Here is a 20,299-nt window from a genome sequence, read left to right as displayed (position 1 = left end):
TTGTTTGTGTGTGCACGCTCACTCACACACACACACACACACACACACACAGACATACATCCTCTCGGCAGTGAGCTGTGTATCCCTATGCACTGTTGTTACCCACCGTGAGACATGACAGCTAATGATATCGGAGGCTTTTTAAAGGTGTGTTTTCTGTTGTGTGTGTGTGTGTGTGTGTGTGTGTGTGTGTGTGTGTGTGTGTGTGCGTGCGTGTGTGCGTGTGAGAGCTGGATTTCTTCTAGACAGACATCGATTAGCAGTCGATGCTGCTAAATCAAAACTACGATTTCATGTCTCAAATTAATTTAGCTATATTAGATATAATTTTCTTTATCTTTCAGTTGCAACTGATTTTCACTGTTCTACTATTAGACCATCAGATGTATGAGGTTTTGTAACAGGTGTCTGTGGGAGGCTTTCACTGCACATGAGGACCTGGTGACATCATCACCTCCTGTACTTTCCTATTGATTGATCCAGTGTTTTCAGCAGCAGAATGATTTGTCTTTATTATCATCTGCTGAGGAAGAGGACACGTGTTTGATAGTTTTCTATTTATGTTACTTTAGACCAGTTGAATCACTTGTTGATCAGGTGATCTTGATCTTTCTACTCCCCTGGCAGAGCGAGTTTAAATATGACTCATATTATATTTTATAATTAGAAATAAAAGCCTTTCTTTAAACCTGTACCTGCTGCAGTGGAGGTAAATCAAGACCTTGGTCATTATGTGCGGATTCAAAGGAATAAGACCGATGGTGACTTCTGCACAAGTTCCCCCTCTGAGGGGGTTTTCCTCTCGTCTTCAACCACTTCCCCCAGGCAGAGCGTAGGGGGCGCTGCACACGCTGCCTTGCACCTGTGAGACAGGCACAGAGGGGAGTCTGTTTGCCACCAGCCTGTCTCTCTCTCTCCGCCTCGCCATTGAGTGCTCACTCACTCACTCACTCAGGGTGTGTGTGAATGTGACAAGAGAACAGGTTTCACACACACACACTCTCTCTCTCTCTCTCTCTCTCTCCACCCTGTCCTCCTCTCTCTCTCCCTCTCTCCCTCTCTCCCCCCTCTGACCCCAGCGCCATCTTCTCTGTCTCATCCTTTATGCATACTGACAGTGAGCCCCTCCGTTTATGGCACTGCATAACGCTCCCTCATTACCGCCCAGGACTCGGAAACCCGAACGCAGCGAGGAGAGAGGGAGGGAGAGGAGGTGAGGGAAGTGGGAGGTGGAAGGAGGGAGGAGGAGGGTGATATAGAGAGGTGGAGGAAGAGTGGAGAAGTGGCAATGATGACATTCGCTTTGGATAATATTAATCTGATTCATTTGGCACGCCAGGAAGCAGCTCTTTAACTGTTTCTGTGCTGCTGCTGCTGCTGCTGCTGCATACGCACTGATGAATGTGTGTGTGTGTGTGTGTGTGTGTGTGCGTGTGTGTGTGTGTGTGTGTGAGGAAAAAGGGCACACGTGCGACATGCAATTAAACAACACACACACTGATACAGAGCAGATGCAGACACACAGAAGAGATACAGTCATCGTACGTTACACACTGTATTTGATATGCACACACAGATGCATGATTACACACACTTGTTGGTGTAGTGTACACAATAAAACACAGGCCCGTATAACACGCACAGTAAATGTATTTACTGTGCTGTTAAAGCTGATGTATAATTACACACACACACACATAAACTGTGTTTCAGAGCGGAATAGAAAGAGTTTGTTCTCCCCTTATATCAGCGATGTCTGATGAAGTGTTTCTCGTCGCGAGGGTTCGAACGTGGCTCAGGACCAGAAGGTCGGTGATTCGATCCCCGGCACCTTCAGCTCCACTCCACATTCTGAAGTGTCCTTGGGAAACGTGCTGAACCCAAACTGCCGCTGACAGCTGCGCCGACAGTATGTGCATGGTAATGGATGGAGAAAGGAGCTGCTGATGAAGGGATGCGTGGACGTGTGCGTGTGAACGGGTGAATGTGACTTGTAGTGTAAAGCGATGTGAGAGGTTAAGAAGACTGGAATCTGACCGATATACCAAGTGAACAAGTGGGCGTGTACGGGTTGACACGTAGATTTGGGTTTGATAATGATAAATATATATATATATACTGTATATCCGCTGAGTTATGAGTATCAGAAACGTTTTATTTCCTAATAACTGTGTCGGCATCGGCCCCAAGAATCCATATAAGTCTGGTTTTATTCTATTGGTGTGAGATTGTTAGCTTCAGCGTACGTGTTAAAGGTGCAGTCCGTGCCTCAGTGGTGCTTTATAGCTGTAATGTGAGTGATATGTATGGAGGTGTTTTATATTTGTTGCTGTCTTGCTCTTTGTGTTTATAGTGTATTGTAACCTGAGCACCTCTTGATGAGTCATGCACACACACACACACACACAGATGTATGAATCCCTCCAGTATAAAACAGGGAGCACAGATATACACATCAGCTGGTGCAGAGTGCGGGCAGGGCGCAGCAGCTTGTGTTGGCTGTAAACAGCAGTGCAGGCAGTATGGAGAGAGCGGCGGCCGTGTGAGCGCCGGGCCGGCGAGCCAATCAACCCCTCGATCTCCTGTCCCTGCCCTTCCATTGATCCCCATTAAAATGCTTAGCAGATGCTTGGCTTGAGAGAGAGAGAGAGAGAGACGAGCGCTTTTTCTCCGCTGCTATTTTCATTTGTATGCTCCTTCACCGCCGGCCCACAGTCTGGAATAGTCATTCTGCCAACTGGGATGCAGGCCCACTCCAGACAGTACAGTAGCATCCATTCAGACGGCGCAGTGTGCGCGAGCCGCAGACGTTGAAACGCCGAGCGGCTGTCGTCGGGACGGCCCGCGCCGGGGCTCAGAACCTGCTGTGGAGCTTGTGCCAGAATGGTAATTCTACCATCTGCAGACGGATTCATACCTGTGTTGTTTTCTTTAATTAGGACTCCAGTATTGTTCATGAATGGTTTCTTTTGGATCCCTGCCTTGGATTTCATACAATAACTTCCCATTGTGAGAATGCAGAATGTTTTAAAAGGTGGATTTTCTACCTGTTATATCTTTGCCATCAGTATTAGGCTGTTTATTGGAGAAAACATAAATGTCCTCATGAAGCTGGAGACATATTTTGTCCTGTTTCCTTCTCTAAGAAAGCTGGAGGAGCATCATTCAGAGTTTACAGCCAGTCGCTGCTCTCACCTTGGGCAGCACCTCCAAATAAAGTGGTTCAGATAATCCTGAACTCGTCGGCTTGTTTACAACCCCCCTGACCGCGCGGCTGCTTGTGTGTCTTGCCCTGTCAGATGTTGTCAGATGTTGTCATAGCTCCCAGATCTTGTACATTTTTTGGGGGGAGGAGGACAATGGTTAGATTTAGGGGTACACACTAACACACACACACTAACACACACACACACATGTCTATAAACATCTCATGTGTGACATAATCCTGTGAACAGCGCATGTCTGGAGCGTGTGGGGCCAACAAGACCAGCATGAGGACTGGCTTATGTTGTTATGCCAGCCAGTCAAAGAAAGCAGCTATTGTGTATATGTGTGTGTGTGTGTACCCCTCCTTGCACATGTTATGTGTGTGTTTTGCGTACGAGTGTGCGACACATCTCCTTGAGCACACATGAGCATCTTTGTTTTCGCGTACGTGCTCAGATGTTGTGCGTTCTTTCCAGTTGCCCGTGTGCCTGCGTGGAAACTGAACCTGCTGTCCTACTGTTACTGTGTCTGTGTGTGGCAGCCGCCTCCTCTGAGCACAGGCGACGCACACTAGCGGGCTTTGTCTGTCCAGGGGGCTGACGTACGTCCGTGGAAGAAGCCCTCCACTTCGGGCCATGAGAGAGAGGCTCTGTTCTCGCGGGCCTGCCAATCACTCCCGGACTTGTCGAAGGGGCGGAGAGGATGTCCAGCGCTGCTTCAACTTCTTCAGGCGTGGAGAAAATGCAGATATATATACGCGTTCTCCTTATCGTCTGATCACAAAGGAGGACGGAGTGATCAGACGATAAGGAGATTCAAAAGTCTACATCGAGGAAAGATAAAACAGAAAACAGGTTGAGGGAGAATCGTGCTTTAACGTAAAGGCGAATTTATTTAATGCACAAACAAACATTAATGAATAATTCCCTTGAAAACAATAAGAACCTGTACAAACACTTTCCACTTCTCTCCTCCCATAACCGTCACCGCGTCGGGACCCGTTGACAGCGCTCCATTTAGTTGACAGGACAACCCTGACAACGGCTCCAACGGCATGCTGGGAGTCGAGGGGGGAGAGGAGGTGTGTGGGGGGGGGGGGGGGGGGCGAGGGGAAGGGACAGAAGCTGAATTTGCGATGTCATGCAGCCGATTAGGCAGCTAGTCTATCTCTCCGGCGTCAGGGGGGCGTCTGACGGCAGCTACACCGTCCCGCCAGCGCGTCGTATCCATCACCCTCCGTCCTGCACACACACACACACACACACACACACTAACACACACTAACACACACACACACATCCTCCGTCCGCGTCAGCAAACATCATTCCCCTCTATGTCACCTGCTCGGACCAGGAGCATGAAAAATGGCTGTCACGCCGACGCCCAAAAATGATTGCTGAAAACGAGAGGAGAGGGAAAATAAAAGTGGAGGGCGGGGGGGGGAAGAAGGAGGCGGCGGCAGGGAAGGTGAAATTGGAGGAAACTCTCGCCAGATTAGGTGCGGGTTAAGAGAATATTGATCTGTGTGCCGAGGACTGTTGATCTCTCTTAGCAGCACAAGACAAATGGCAGCAAACAGAAAATCGAGCGCTCGCCTTCTCTCCAAGGACGACGGCGGCGGCCTCTCTCTGCCTTTCCCTTTTTCTGCCTTTCTCTCTTTTTTTTTTCCGTCCTAATAACAACATCCAACTTTCCTCCAACGTGAATATGAAATGTTCCAAAAGGCAGTTTTGCAGATAGGCTACAGAACTAATGACAACATCTCTGCTCGTGTGTGAAGTTCTTTCCCCGAGCGTCAGTGGGGGATTCTCCTCTCCGCCTGTAATCTCCGTCTCCTCCAGCACCGACACTCAACCCTGCTACAGAACCCATCACACGCTCACCTCACCTAAATGGTAAGAAGCAGGAGTTTGTGTCAATGTTAGACGCCGCTGAGTGATTCTGAAGGTTGCCTCGATAATTAGTCTTTTTCTCCCATTTGGAGTGTACGAGGGGGTCCGCCGAGGCGCTGTGTTTGATTAGGGCCACAGCCTTGGCCCGGCACCCAGCCGTGGTGTTTGATGATGGGGAGCGAACTCTGGGCGGGGGCTGAGGTTCATCCGCGCCGGCTCAACATCAAACAGCCGGGAGCAAAGGAGTACAGCCCTGGGGGACCCTTCCAGCACCGCTGCCTGGATAGGTAGATACACTCCCGGTCGGATCAGGAGGGAGAGACATGGCTACGAAAAAAAAGAGGAGAAAGAAAGGTAGAGGAAGGAAAAGAATGAGGGGGAAGTAGAGAGAAGTTGTAGCTGTCAGGAATCAGAAAAGCTCGGTTTTGAGGTCACGGTTCAGGATGTTTCCGGTGCAGGGAAACATTTAAAATGCTTCTCTCTCCTTCTTTAACTGTCAATCTCCCAGTCTGTAATTCAGCTGCGTCTGAATGCAGCCTACTAATGAAGTACATTTATAAATCAGGACACTGATCACCGTCACACATCTGCTTGTTATCGCTTCGGCTCGGTCTGAATTGCTGCATTTGTTCAGGACAAGAATATAAAAGTTTCTACACAAGATAAAGATCATGGTCTCATCGTTAAAAAGTCTTTCGAGACCTGACCTCAGGCCACAAGTGGGACCAACAAACGTCTTTTCTCCTCCTCATCACTTCGGGTCAGGGTCTTGTTTTGTTGTAGGTCCAAGTCCCGGCTGCAGCTTCCACTGTTAATCATTTTAAACTTATTTACTGATGTACTTAAGTAAGAAGAGTAAATGTAACTGATTACTTCCCTCCTCTGCTGATCCTTGTCTCTGTCGGCATTTATCTCACCCTCTTCCTCACCTTCAGTCTCCGTCACTCTCTGCCTCACCCTCTCCTCCTCTTTCCCCTGTAGCATCCGTCACCGTCGTCTCTCTCGCTCTTTCACCTCACCTCCTTCAGCGCACTTCCTCTCCGGCTCTTCCTCCATCTCCCTCTGTTATTCTCACCGGGAGGAGGGAGCTGGTGCATGTGTTACTTCTTTTTGAATTCATTTTTTTACTGTATTGCATTAATGCAGCTTCTTTTTCCTGCACCTCTCACTGTCTCCTCTTGTACCACATGGACACAAGTACGTCATGTGTGGCTGCTGAACATGGTGAGATGGTGAATAGGCCTTAAAGGGGGTTGAGGTCCGGACTCGTTGATGCGTTTCACACCAAACCTCATTGGAAAATCACTTAAACTGACCTCCTCATGTGTATTTTGGTCCCAGGCCAAAGAAGGAAGACATATGTAGTCCATCACTTTCACATCACTAATTGCACTTTGTATAATTTCATATATTTTGGTGATGTGAGTGTGAAACACTTCATCAAAGCAGAAGCAAACCCCCCAAAAAAAATCAATGCTGGCAAGAATGTGCTGCAGCTAAAACAGTAGCCCACGTAATAAGATGCACCCGGCTCCTCAATTAGTGGAGCCGAACTCGGGGGAATATTTACAGTAATCAATGTACAATTCTCAAGTCATTTTTTTCAAATTAATTCTCCTCAGCAATTAGCTCGCTCAATGAAACAACACCCACCGAAAAGACCTCTCTCTGTGACATTACACCTATCGCTGCCGCGGCCCGTCTCATTACCCTTCTTGGCTGAAACAAACGAGGGTGTGTTTTGGGAGTGTTGCAAAAAAACACACACACGCGCACTTGTGGCTGAAAAACAACCCGTCTCTGGGAGTATATTCACTTAGCATGGATGGATTTCTCAGATAAAATGGGTCAAGCTCACGATTTGGTTTTCAGCTGCAGGGATCGAGCTGCCTTCCTCTCCTCCCACCATCCATATGGGCTCATGCATATGCATGCTCTCTGGACAGGTACGCCAAAAAGGGATTCTTCTCTCTTTGTGTGTGTGTTATCCCAGATTCATGTGTTTCGTGGCGCAGACCGGTGGCTGCCACAAGCTGTCTTTTGACTCCTCGAAAGGGGTCATGTGGAAATGAATGCCGCCGAGGCAGAGGGAGGCGTGCGGCGTGTGGCGGGCGGCGGGCGTGGCGCAGGAAACACACACACACTACTCTGTAGATTGTGGAACAAATGGAATAGTTCATATCAGTCAGAGGAAAACAATAATCCAGGGCTGGATTTGTCATCGCCGGTAAATGATCGTGGCAATTACGCTCACATTGTGAGGCAAGCAAACAGAATTACAGCGAGATTTTCTCTGTGATTGGGGTGTCACCCCCCCCCACCACCACCACCACCACCACCCATTATTGTTGTGCCTCCTGATTGATCCTCTCCCTCTCTCTCTAAATCACTCTCCTCTCCCTTTCACTGCCTGTCTTGTTTTATCTTTTCCTTTGTCTCGTCTCGCCTCCCTCCTTCCACCTCTCTTTTTCTCTGCCGCTCGTTCTCCAGGCTAATGAATCTCAAACTTCAGGGAATAGTCCGGGCCCCGGTGAGACCTCCAGCCTGTTCGGGGCCTTGTTTCCTGCGCCGCAATGTCTTCGCGGCGCTGGTCAGCCGGGGGAAACCAGCTGTCCATCACCCGCTCCCGTGTCTCCGCTAACACTTTTACTACCTTTAAATTAGCCACTGTCACCGCCAACCGTGCCTCGGCGTCACACGTCTCCAGATGTTACACGCCGCCTTTTTTTTTTCTCCCAACGCTGCCGCTGTAAATCTTTCCTCTCCCGACCGGGGAGGCAGGCGAGAATGGCCCGGTGGACGACCGCAGCTCGCCACTTCCCATCTGTCGGCTCGGGCTGCATTTGCACAAAACACTCGTTCTTCATGTTGTGGGCTTGAGCAACATGTCAGATCCCTTTTGGGGGGGGGGGGGGGGGGGGGGGGGGGGGGGGGTCTCAGCCTCCTGTTAATTCCACTGAGGAGGGGGTCAGGTGGTCGGGCCGAGCATTTCTTTAAAACTGTCTTTGTGAGACATGTTAGTAGGAGTTAGCAGGAGAAGCGCCAGACGCTGCTCGTCTTCCTGCCACATCACACGCTTCCTTGTGGACGTTGTTGTGTTGTAATGAAGTCCGTCTGCAGCGGTTCGGCGTGGAACAATAACTGCTTGTGACTGGCCGTGTAAACAGAAACAGAAAATGTTAGAACTGGTCATTTTCTTTCTGAACAAACACGCAGGCGGATGATAAACCCACAGTTTTGAGTGTTTTCGGAAGGTGATGAACCAACACGCTTCTCCAACTCCGCCGCTGCAGAACTGGAGTTTGAAAAGATACTTGATGTTTTGATGATGTTGGCGGAGAGTTCCTTACACTCACCCATTAGTGAGCAAATGGTCACACTGGTCAACGTGCTGTTTTGCTGGGAAGCGGCGTCTGTGCTGATTTCACAGGTTTTTTTCTTCCTTCTGCTTTTGCACAAACTGCTGAACTTTCAATCTCTGCGCTGCCTCATTCCGGCGCCTGCCAAATCAAGTTAAATGAATAACATGTACATGTACAGATTTTCTTTTTCTTGCCGAGATCTTTATCTCATCTCTGTGGCGGAGACAGCTCCGCGTTTGAGTGACCTGAGTGTTCTTCGGACACAAATCCACCTACTTGTGTTCTTGGTTGGAGGCCAGTTCATAGGTTATCCCACGCCTCAGCACTATATTAGGAGCCGCAGCTTTGCACAGTTGCATTGGGAGGTTTTGGCAATGAAACATATACTGCACCTCCTCCACAGTGGATGGCTCTGAGGGTCAAGATACCACCACATGTTATAGCCATGCCGTTGGGGCTGGATTTCCAAGCAGCTCAGCTGGGCAGTGCCCACTTGTTGCAGCAGTGTATATGTAAAGACTTCATTTCAGCTGCAAGCTCACAGAATTAGATACAAAAAAAAAGCCCATAAATGTGTAATCACTACAAGATGCACAGGGGTTTCTTCCAATTTTCCTCTCAGATACCTTTCGAATGCTCTTCCTCAGACACAGAAACGATAAATAAAATCAACTTCCTACTCATGTGTTACGTATCAGCGTTGTTTGACTTCCAAATGGAAATCGCTTGGTGAGATCTGATTAAAACACGGGCTGTTTACGGCCCGAGTGGAAACCGTGTTCGTCTGCTGACTAAACGTGAAGCAACCTCATTAAATATCTTTAAAGATGTTTCTCCTCTATCTCATGTATCTTAACCTCGTTCCTTCTCCCTTCATCCTCTCTTCTCCTCCTCATGTCTGCATTTCCATTCCCCCCCCACTCGTCCATTCATCCAATTAACAATAGCCCTTCAGTTTTGTGTAATTCAGAACAGAACGCTGGTCATGGATGTTATTGGAGGCGGTATCACTCAGCGTGGGGACAGTAAGGAGACGTCCCTAATGCTCCGTCACGTCGCTCCGCTCCTGTATTGTCTTTACGACCAGAGGCTTCTCCTGCACGGCTGGCGTCACCCGGCCGTCACATAATAAAATAAATCAAAACATAAGAGTTTTGTCTATTTGCAATTTCCTTTTCGGCCTCCGAATATGAAACCAGATGTTTCCGGCGTCCTGAAGACGCTTTTCATCTCCCCCCCCCCCCCCCCCCTCTCTCTTCCCTGTCTCTTCCCTTTCTGTCTGTGTCTCTCTCTCTCTCTCTGTGTCTTTGCCGTCGTTTCTCTGCCTCTGTTTTCAAAATTAATGTAAGCCCAGAAAAAAAATAAATAAGAGAGGCTTATAAAAAGTGAAACGTCCTCTTTGCCCAGGGAAGTCGTCTGTTTCACATTGATAGAGCGGCACAGGCAGCCCCTGGCCATCTGAGGCTGAGCCTGTTTTTCCTCTGCGATATCCTGCCGCCACATCTCTACCTCTCGAGTGCGCCTCCGAGTAAAGCGGGCGGGTCAAAGCAATAGCGCGCAGCCCTCCCTCTCCACCCCCCACCCCCCCCGTCCCCGTCCCCCGTGCCCCCCTCTTTCTCCAATCCTCTAATTGGAGGTGCTCAGGTTAAAGAATGTCCTGGTTATCGCAAAGCCAGCAGAGAAGCACAATTCAGCACTATAATTCCACCGATGAGTGACTTGCATTTTCAAATATTTAGCGTCCGTGTTTACACAGGCTGCGCATCATTATCTCATTCATGCACATTCAAACGTCGACACGAGTTTATACGGGAGAATTAATTCCGAGTCAACCCCGAATGGGATTTTTAATAGATTCTGGATATACACGCATGTATGGGAATCCATCCCCGACATTGATAGTGTTTGTGTAATTCTCCGGCTGCAGTAAGTGTGGTCCCAGTCATCTCGCTCGTATGAAGAGCTCGTCTGTGTTGTGCCTCTGGCCTCTGTTCGTTTTGACAAACCGTGCGTGCTCGCTGCCAGTCACTTCCAGGCAACCACAGCTACAATAAACACCAGCCATTGCTTTTTTTTCTCCTTTCTCCAGCTCGAGGCCCAGGTTTGATCCCGAGCAGAACCTTGGCCAGCTCACTTCCTCCGGGGGGGGGGGGGGGCTTGAAAGAGGGGGCCGAGCCCAAACAAACAGGAACTCCGACATATAGGGCAGCTCCCCTTGAGCCCTGCACCTGCATAGTGTTACACTGGACTTACCGGCTCCAGGTTCAGCCAGCCGGGGTTTATGTTTGTGAGATTGGAGCGGCTGAAATCTGCTGACAAGCAGTGAAGGAATGTCCCAGCTGAGATGGTCTGTGGACAATCGGTGCAGGGATTTACTCGGTATTTTAATTATTTTATTGTAAAGGAGATTATTGTTTGGTTAAGGATCTTTTAAATCCCCATTTGTCGTGTGGAAAGGTCTTGAAAGTCCTGATATTTGCCCTCATGTTTACACGAAGCAAAGAAATTCCTCTTCTCGGAAACGTGCTGACAACTCGCTGTGTTTTACTCCTACTGTTAAATACACAAGTCCAATTACGGTTGTCCTCGTTAACGTGACAGGATGTCAAACAAGCACTTCCTGTTAACTGCCTCTTATCGTAATTGGTCTGGTCTCAGAGGAGGGTCCGGCTCTGCGCCGACTACGGTCGCACAGCGTCTGCTTCTCGTCTGCCGCCGCCCGACACAGCCTCGTTTTGTGGTTGTCGCAGACGAGACCTCTTCTAGATGTCAAACTTTATCTGAGAAAACATCGTGAGGTGCACAAGCAGAAACTTTTTAAATTCCTCGTTAAGAACGGTAGAATTTAGTCTTAGCTGTGAGTCAGACGTCCGAGCGCCGCCTCCTCTCCGGGGCTGGACTCCGACCGGGGGCAGCAGCGCTCTTAATAAAGCCCAAATGCAATCTCCCTCTAACCCCAATGAGACGGCGGGGCTCCTCAGCTCTTCCATAATGCACTATTCATGCTTTTTATTAATCTCTTTTTCCTCCAGCCATTTTTCAAATCACTCCTTTTGTTTACTCATGAATATTTTTCTGCCTTGTTGAGAGAGAGAGAGAGAGAGAGAGAGAGAGAGAGGAGGAGATGGAGGAGGAAAAAGAGGAGAGGCCATCAGCGCGGTGTAGGAGTGACCTGGTGGCGCTTCATTTGTGGGTAATTTGTGGCAGGGAAGCCTTGTATTTCATCACGGGATAATCTAACCTTGGAGGTGTTTTACAAACTGCCTCCCAGCCCAAAATAGGTCACTTAAGCAGGCTTAGCGGGCGAGGCCGGTCTGATATGAGCGCCCTGCACCCCAGGGACACCTAGCCACGGTAATTGGTGGTTATGGCCCCAGGTTTTTAAAGGCAATGAACAAAGTTGGCCATATAATGTCACATTTAGGCCGACGACATGTTCAATCCCAGGCTGGGAATGACATGGGCTCATTAACAAGTTCCTAATTACACAGAGAAGTCAAGTCTGTGGAAAATGGCTCATTCCTCGATGTCTGTATCGGTTGCGTTTGGTCCATTTCCTGGTGTTTTGGTGGATGTGCAGCCGCCGACTCCGTGTTTCTGATACAAAGGGATGCTGATCATAATAGGCCGTCTATAAAAAGTACCCAGCATTAGGCTAATCTGTCACCCATTTCCATTTTTTCAGATCCAAAGTGAGACGGAAAGAGTGAGGCTGTGTGTGCAGCGGGGAGGGGGAGGGGGGGTAATGAAAAGGGCCTGAATGACAGTGGGTTGACAGTGGGATTGGCTGGTAAATGACTGCGGAGTGGCTCGCCTGCGGAGAGGGGATGGAGGAGGCTCCCAGTAGGCCTGATTAATTCCACTCTCGGCGGCTGCCAGGGGAGAGCCGGGGTTAGCGGCTGCTCGAAGAGGAGCCTATTACCAGTCCGCCGCTGAAACTGATATAATCAGCTGCACAGCGACCCGGCCTTCCCGACGCAAACTTTTCCAGGGCTCGCTCCCCATTCGCTCCACACGGGGACTTAAAATACGAGGGGGCCGAGGTGAGGGAGGGCGGCGGGTTTGGAAGAGAGGGGTACAAAGGATTTTCCTTTTGAGAGACGGTTAGAGGAGCTTTGTAAGAAATCCTCTCCCTCGCTCCGACTGCACTCTCCCTCTCCCTCACTGTACCTCTGTATCTCTTCATCCCTATCTCTCCCCCTGCTCCCTCTCCTCTCTGGCTGATTTCCCGCGGCTTTGATAGCGACAGACCCTCCCGTGTGGCAGCGGCTTTAAGTCTGGTCAGATATGAATATGTCACAGCTCTTAATCCCAGACGCCTCTCTCACGGCTTCACAAACCGCGGCGAGTGTGGCGTGTTTTATCTGATGCGGGCTCTACAATAAGAAGGCCCCACCCCCCCCCCCCCCCGGTATCATCCTCCTGAACCCTGCTCCCTCTGTTTCTTTTTTTCTGGGCCTGACCCAGAATTTGAAATCGAGGATAAGATAGCGTAACATTATCCAGGTGACATATGTTCGTCCATGTTACAGGTTTGTCTGCAGTGAGATCTTTGGAAACCACACACACCAGCGAGGATTAGAGGATTAACAAATTAATGTCAGGAGAAACTCACAAAAAGTGACTTTTAGGGATCAGTTCCAACATATTGGAAAACATCACTTATTCTCGTGTGGCTCTCGTCGTATGAAGAGAGTCTCTGGAACCAGAATGAGATTTTAGCTGTTTCAAATGTCTCTCCATGAAATTAACAAAACATATTCATGGATGCGACAGCTGCCATCTTGTGCCGATGACGTCAGAGTCAGCGGATGGAGCCACGATGTCAATCATGACGTCTCAGCCCTTCTCACATCATCAAACAACTAATTATAACCAACACGTGAACACTTGAGCAAACGTCAGGGAGATAAAACCACCTGAAATGACAGAAACCATCTTTAGAAAAAGGTATTTGCAGTGTACTTTGATTTTTAAGTTTGCTCTGTGTCCCATGGGAGTCCAGCATGTCGTCCATCTTTATATTTACATATTTTTATTGTACAATCTGTGGTTATTGGTATAAGAAGTCTCACACACACACACACACACCTTTTGTAGGATTTTATTTTCTTAGGTATTTTCTCCTTGACGGAAAGAGACATCACTTTTCTCGACTTTAAGTCCCCTCGCTGTGTCGGGGTCCCGGTGGCAGTCGTCCCAAACCCGGACAAAGAGAAAACCATCCGCAGGTTCGATGCTCCGGGAGCCACATTCTGTGGCCCGACCTTTTAACCGCGTGGACGTGCTCCTGCAGCCACACGTGTCCACATCCCCACAGCCCATTTTCATCTGTGGCCATTACACGTTCGTGTTCGCGTCCCAGATAGAGCAGGCCCTCTCCCTGCCTCCGTCTGAAAAATGTCAGCCCCCCCCCCCCCCCCCCATGCCTCCCTCCACGCTGATAAAGGTCGTGAATAATACATATTAAGCACTGTACTGAAGGCCGTAACCGAACTGTTAAAATATTGATCTTGGCCAATCATAATAAAGAGAAATTACTGAAAACGATCCATCACCGTGAGCCGAGTGTCGGCGTCGACTCCGGGCTTAACTTGCTCAATTTCCCCTCCTCTGTGTAGCGCCACATTACGGCTCAATAATAATAAAGATCATATCAGCGCCGCAATTGCCGCTGTGTGCGCCCGTGAAAGGTGTGTTGTCATGCAAATTAAGCGACAACAAATCCATAACACGACTAAATATATTTGGAGGATTACGTCCCGTCATCTGTGGAGAGAAATAAATACTTTCAATATTTGCCGGCGCTCGCTCGTCTCTGCTCTCCAGATTCCAAATGGTGCATGACATTTGGGTTGTGTGTGTGTGTGTGTGTGTGTGTTGAGTGTGTCAGCATGTGGTACATGTGCCAGAGTAAAAGAAGTGTGTGTTTGTGTGTGTTTGGAGAGAATTTGTGTGTAATACCAGGGATTTTATTATTGTAAATGTAGAAACATGCGAGTGTGTTGGACTAGATTGTGTGAGGAGGGATTTGATGATATTTGAGTTGTGTGTCTGCTCGGCGCGCACACACACACACACACAACTCTCACACATCTGTGGTGTGATGTATGAACCCAAGTGTGTATAAGGCAGTGATATTTGTTTGTGTGTGTGTGTGTGTGTGTCTGCTTGCATGAGTGAATGAGGGGATGTGGATCATTAAGTGTGTATAAGGCAGTTATTGTGTGTTTTAGTGTTTTACAGTTTGTTACGTGTACAAGAAGTGTTTGTGTGTGTGTGTGTTTATAGAGATAATGTGTGTGTTATACCAGGGATCTTGTATTGTAAATGTAGACACACAACTCTGTGTGTGTGTGTGTTTTTTTGCATGAGAATGTGTGATGAGAGATTGTTTGTGTGGGTTTATGTGCGTTTTTGTATGTGATTTCAAGTGTGATGATATTTGAGTAGTTTTGTATGCTCACACACACACGCACACACACATCTCTGTGGTACAATAACAAACACTGTGTGTGGTTTTACATCCTTCACAGGCACGTGTGGATCGAAGTGTGTGTAAGACAGTGCTTGTGTGTGTATATATGTGTGTGCGTGGGATTCCTGTGTGTGTGTGTAGGTGTGTGAGGAGATGTGTTAACGCAGAAAGCAGCAAACTGGACGTCAGAGTCGTCTTGAAGCAGCTGTGACCAGACGAGTTGCTCCGCCTCCAGCGTGAGACCCTGACATGTCACACGGCCGTTAATGGCCCCTAAAGGTGTCGGTACGAGTCCCCTGCCCAGCTGAGCGAGACGCTCCCGCACCTAATGAGTTTTTAAATATTAAAAGCAGCACACGGCGTCGTCACTATTGTGAGCTCTTAATTTACCAAGCAATTAGGTGCCGGGCCCTCATTTATCAGCGTGTGTTCATTTGCTGGAAACCTCGTCACTTTTTATTAATCGACGCCACAGAAACGGAGAGGTGAAATTAATGTGCGCCCAGCGGAGGTCACGCCAGCCGTGCTAGCTAAAGCTGAACAGGGAGATAAATACGAAGTGTGCTCGGCTGGTCGCGGCGGAGACGTGCGGACGGCCGGCGTCTGCACGTCGACGCCAGGGGACCGGGAGATGAGTTACAGAGGAGAATCCTTTTGTTTCTGTTACCATCTGTTTTTTACTTGTTCCACATTTATTCAAGAAGCAGGAAAAATTAACCAAAAAACAATTATGGTTTTAACCTTCCTGCTTTGGTGCGTTCCTGCTTCGTCTGTTTCTCCTCCATCACACCGCAAAGATCCGTATCTCCGTTTAAAAGTGGGAAGGAACGCGTTATTTGGAAGGAATCACAATGTGGTACTTTGTTGTTTGACACAATGCTCCGTCCTATAAATGTATAAATGCTTTTCCAGTATTACCTCGTACCTGTAATGCTTTTCCAACGGGCGAATACACTGGTTTCTTTGTGTTTTCACTGAAACAACGAGAGCACGGTCGCTGATAATGAAGGATAAGACACCTGCTCGCTTCGTGTTTCCAGCAGCATCCTAATGCTTCCACCCGGGGACGAGTGTCCACCGTGACGTGCACAGGTGTTGTCTCTCCCCCCCGCCTGACACGCCGCTGCAGGAGCGAGCAAACACACATACTTCATGTAAACAGACTTTATTCTGATGTTTGGACTAGTTAGTGCTTTGTGTTGATGATTGAGACCAGTGGTGGAAAGTATATTTACTCTATTACTGTGCTTGTATTTACGTATTTTTCATATATGCTACTACATATTTCCACTCCGTTGTACTTTCTCCTCTACTTGATTTATCTGAAAACTTATGGTGCTCGTTACTTTCAAAATACAGCACATTAGTAAAGAGTCAAAAAGTTCAATTGATCCAGTATCTGTTCGAAAATCAACGATTAGAGAAAATCCACCAACAGATTTTCCCTCCCTGGTGTTGCTGCATTTAACACCTTTATATTTAACACCTATACATTTAACACCTTTAAATTTGACACCTTTAGATTGAACACTACAGAGGAAGTAGTTCAAACGTCTCCACTTGCAGCAGCAGTAACATGTCTCAGCCAATACTTTCATCCTGATGCTTTAACTGATATAACTTGTAATGTATGAACTTTAACCCGTTATACAAATAAGTTTTTGTTAAATCCGATGTTTCACCTGTAGCTTGGATGGTAAAGTTTGAAATCATGTCGGGGGTGAAGATAAACTTTTTACAGCTTTAAATTCAGAATCATGTGATGATCCTTGTTATGTGGATTACACCCCCCCACCCCCCCCCCCCCCACCCCCCCCCCCCCCCCCCCCCCCCCCCCGGCGTGCCCCTGATCCCCGACCCCCAGGGCTGTTTGCACACGGTGATGGTGCGGTGCCAGGTTGCCGCTGCCCCAGCCCGTCCCAGGCCCGGGCCCGGCACTGCGCTAATATGCTCCCATTCCTCATCTAGACAGTCTGTAAAGCACTGGGGCAAAATATTCTGTCTCCCTGAGCAGCTCCTAATAAATTGTCCTTTCATCGACGCGCAAGACAAATTTTGCCTTCTCTCCCTCCCTCCCTCCTCTCCTCTCACCCTCGTCCTCACTTCCACCATGCTCACTCCCAGTTCCTCTGCTCCCTGTGGTTCAGTGAAACTGGCACACTCGCTCTGCCTCGCAGTAAACTGCAGGGATGCCAGGGGCGCAGCTCAGTTGGCCAGAGGCCTCAGCGAAGGGGAGATGGAAGGAGGAGAGACGGAGAGAGGAGGCAGGATTAACAAGGAAGAGGGAGAGGATGAAGAGAGAGGGATGTTATTGTGCACGATCCTCGACTCCTCTCCTCTCTTCCCCGTCTCTCCTCCCCACGCTGCCACAACACGCTGCCGCTTCCACTTTGTAATTGCGCAATTAGTGCCACAGCCTGGTTTTCATATATCACAAATGGCTAGCTACTGCTATTAACGCAGCCTCAGCGCCGGGCTAGCGGGCATGGCTAGCTGAGGTGCATTAAGGGCAGCGTTTTGTAAAATGTGAGCCAATTTATCATGATCTGTTTTTCGCTCCCACCCACTGCTAAAACGCCCCTACTCCCTTGTCTTTGAGCCTGACCTTGTGCTGTGTGTGTGCGTGTGTGTTTGTGTGTCAGCGTGCGGAGGTTCAATTTGCTCATTGTTACTTGCTTGCATAATTTCAGGCGGCTGGCTCGGCACAGAGCCTCACACTGAGCCACTCACGCCCGCAGTCACGCACACAAACACACCTTCATGTGCACAAACGCACACACACGCACACCTCCGCAAAACATGCCGGCCACTGATTGCTTGCGCCGCCACTTTGCCTTCCTCTTTCTCTCATTCCACTTCTCCCTTTCTCGTTCTCTTTTCCTCTCAGAGCAAAAATCCACTCGTTTATATGCCGAGGCTAAACGGTATTCATTTGTAAGATGGCAAGCGGTATAACATTGGTAATTCCTCCTCACCAATTTCCAGCGCACTTTCCCCTTTAGCTGTCATAAGCAGTGCATTAAGTGAGTGAGGCAAATCCGCTTCCCATTCTGCACCAGCTCTCCCTCTCCCTTCTTCCTCCTGCCTGCCGTCCTCCATCACCCACTCGTCACCCTCCCTTCTCCACGGTTGCATGTAGCCGCTGTGAAGATTTACACCGCACGCCTATTTACTCAACCACCCCCTCTCTCTCCCTCCCTCCATTTCCTCCCTCCATTTCCTCTCTCTCTCTCTTTCTGTTTCTCGGTCCTTTCATTTTGCCGGGCGGTGGAAGCTGAAGATGACACCTGAGTTCATCAGAGCCCTGCCGGCTCTTCGCCCCGGAGAGCCGCCCCGAGCTCCACGCTGCACTGCAGATACCTGCCCAGCTCCAGCACCCACCCACCCCTCCTGCTGAGTCGCCCCTAGCCCAGAGAGAGGCTGAGCCGGGGGGGGGGGGGGGATGTAGAGATTTGAAGGTGGGGCCAGAAGGGAGCAGAACGTCTGAGGAGGTTGAGGGGGGGGCTGGAGGTGCAGAGGAAGTCTGATGATCACACGATCTTCAGAAATACAGTTGGTGAATACAAATTTGCAGGTGCCGGCACCTCCTGGCTGCAGGGTTTGAGGCCTGGATGTAGAGAGGAGGAGCTGGAGGCTGAAGCATGACTCGGCCTCCTGCTTCCTTCTGCTTCACCTCCCTCATCTGCTTTCTTTCTGTCACTCTCACCATCAATCCGGGCTTTTCTCCCTCTGCTCTCCTCCTTGATCTCGTTCTCTGAGCTCGTCCCTTAGCGCTCCTTGTTCCCTGGAAGAGGAGCGAGTGCAGAGGACACGAGAAGTGAAACCTCGTCCAACACGACGGGCCAGATGAATAAATAACTGCTGTGCTGACAGCCTCTCCTTCACGTCCTCTAAAATCACCAAACCGCTGGAACGTCTCTGTTATCGCGGGTGAAGCAACACAATTGCGGTGTTGCTGACAGCCTAATTATCAGGTAGTTAGACTTTTTTGCAGGTAACAGCTTATAAAGTTGTCAAATTAACAAATTGCACCATGTTTTATGTGAGTTTTTCTCTATATTTATGGAAAAGACAGGCGGAATTACCAGCTCGTTCCAGACCGATCAAAAGCACAATGGCACAAAAACAGGTTTAAACGCGCTGACCGCCACTCAGCCCCTCAGCTACCATTTCTCCCACCTTGGCGTTAATGTGTTTGTTGCTACTTGTCAAACACCCACTTGATTTGAATTTTCCACAAGAGTCTTGGCACCGCTGCCTCGTCGCACCGGCAACACGGACAAGAGAGCAATCATTGTTTTGTTGTTCCGAGTGCTGCGCCGTGGTTGCTTACTTTTTTTGGAGGACTTGGCACGGGTCCCTTTTTTTAAAAATTCCTCTCGCCCCCCATTTCGATAAGTGGCCGACTGCCAGGGTCAACGCAGACCAGTGGACAAAACCATTTTACCCTCACACGGGGGGGGTTCAAAGTCCTGTTCCTCGACAGAAAATGGAAACAGAGATGTTATATGAGTGTTTGGTCCAACAAATGACAGTGTTACTGAATAACTATGGTTTTTAAAGATGTTCCAGTTCCGTTATTCTCTTCCTGATACCGAGTCTTTTACGGTGAAACTTACAGACTTTAAAGTACCAGATCCATGAGTAGATTTACGTGCACGACCCAATATTCTCTAATGTATAGTGTAGTACCCAGGGACAAACTCTCCCCTGACTACACACACACACACAGACACACACGAGTAGGACACACACAAGTGATAGATGCTGTCTCATGCGCACCCACAAAAAGCTGTGGCAGCATCTCCACGTACCTGGATGTCAGGTAATTAATGGCTGTGGTATTTAGGAGTGAACAAGCACACAGATATGACAGAGACAGGGACAATTAGTTTGGTTGTTTAAGCTACATTAACTCACCACAGCTTAAATCTTCCCACAGGGAAGCAGCGCTGGGATCTGCGCTCGGCGGCCGCGGAGGAACCGGTTGCAGGAGAGACGGAGAAACACGCCCGGAGACGGCTGTTTGCGGTGAGGTCTAATTGGGAATACGTTTCAATTAGCTGCCGCGGCACTTTCTGGGGTTTTCTGTGCATTTCTTCTGATGTTTGTGGTTGTAACTCAGTTTGTTTAACACCTTGTATCTACATATAAAAACAAGCCTCGTTTTTTGTTTTTTTTTCCAATTAAGAGCTGTAGCTTCATTAGTCTGAGGCTTTTAACGCGAGAACTCCTAATCCACGTGATTAGCCCCTGATACTAACTGCTGCGGTGCATTTCATCTACTGAAGTCAATAAGAAGGGAAACTAACATTTTAACAGAGATATGTTTAATATTTAATTGTTGGACTCGATGTGAG

The 20,299-nt window shown here is 48.8% G+C and overlaps 1 long non-coding RNA gene across 1 annotated transcript in view; it reads left to right on the top strand.

Moving 5' to 3' along the window:
- Positions 1-19,971, top strand: part of LOC117775117 — a 46,006-nt gene extending 26,035 nt beyond the window's left edge. The window contains exon 6 of the long non-coding RNA XR_004616185.1: positions 19,882-19,971. This is a non-coding gene — a long non-coding RNA (uncharacterized LOC117775117). The remainder of the gene's footprint in view (positions 1-19,881) is intronic.
- The last annotated feature ends 328 nt before the right edge of the window (positions 19,972-20,299 follow it).

This window comes from Hippoglossus hippoglossus, chromosome 2 (assembly GCF_009819705.1).
Source record: "Hippoglossus hippoglossus isolate fHipHip1 chromosome 2, fHipHip1.pri, whole genome shotgun sequence".
NCBI lineage: Eukaryota > Metazoa > Chordata > Actinopteri > Pleuronectiformes > Pleuronectidae > Hippoglossus > Hippoglossus hippoglossus.
Note: the sequence above shows the minus strand (reverse complement) of the source record. Positions and strands in the feature narration are given on the sequence as shown.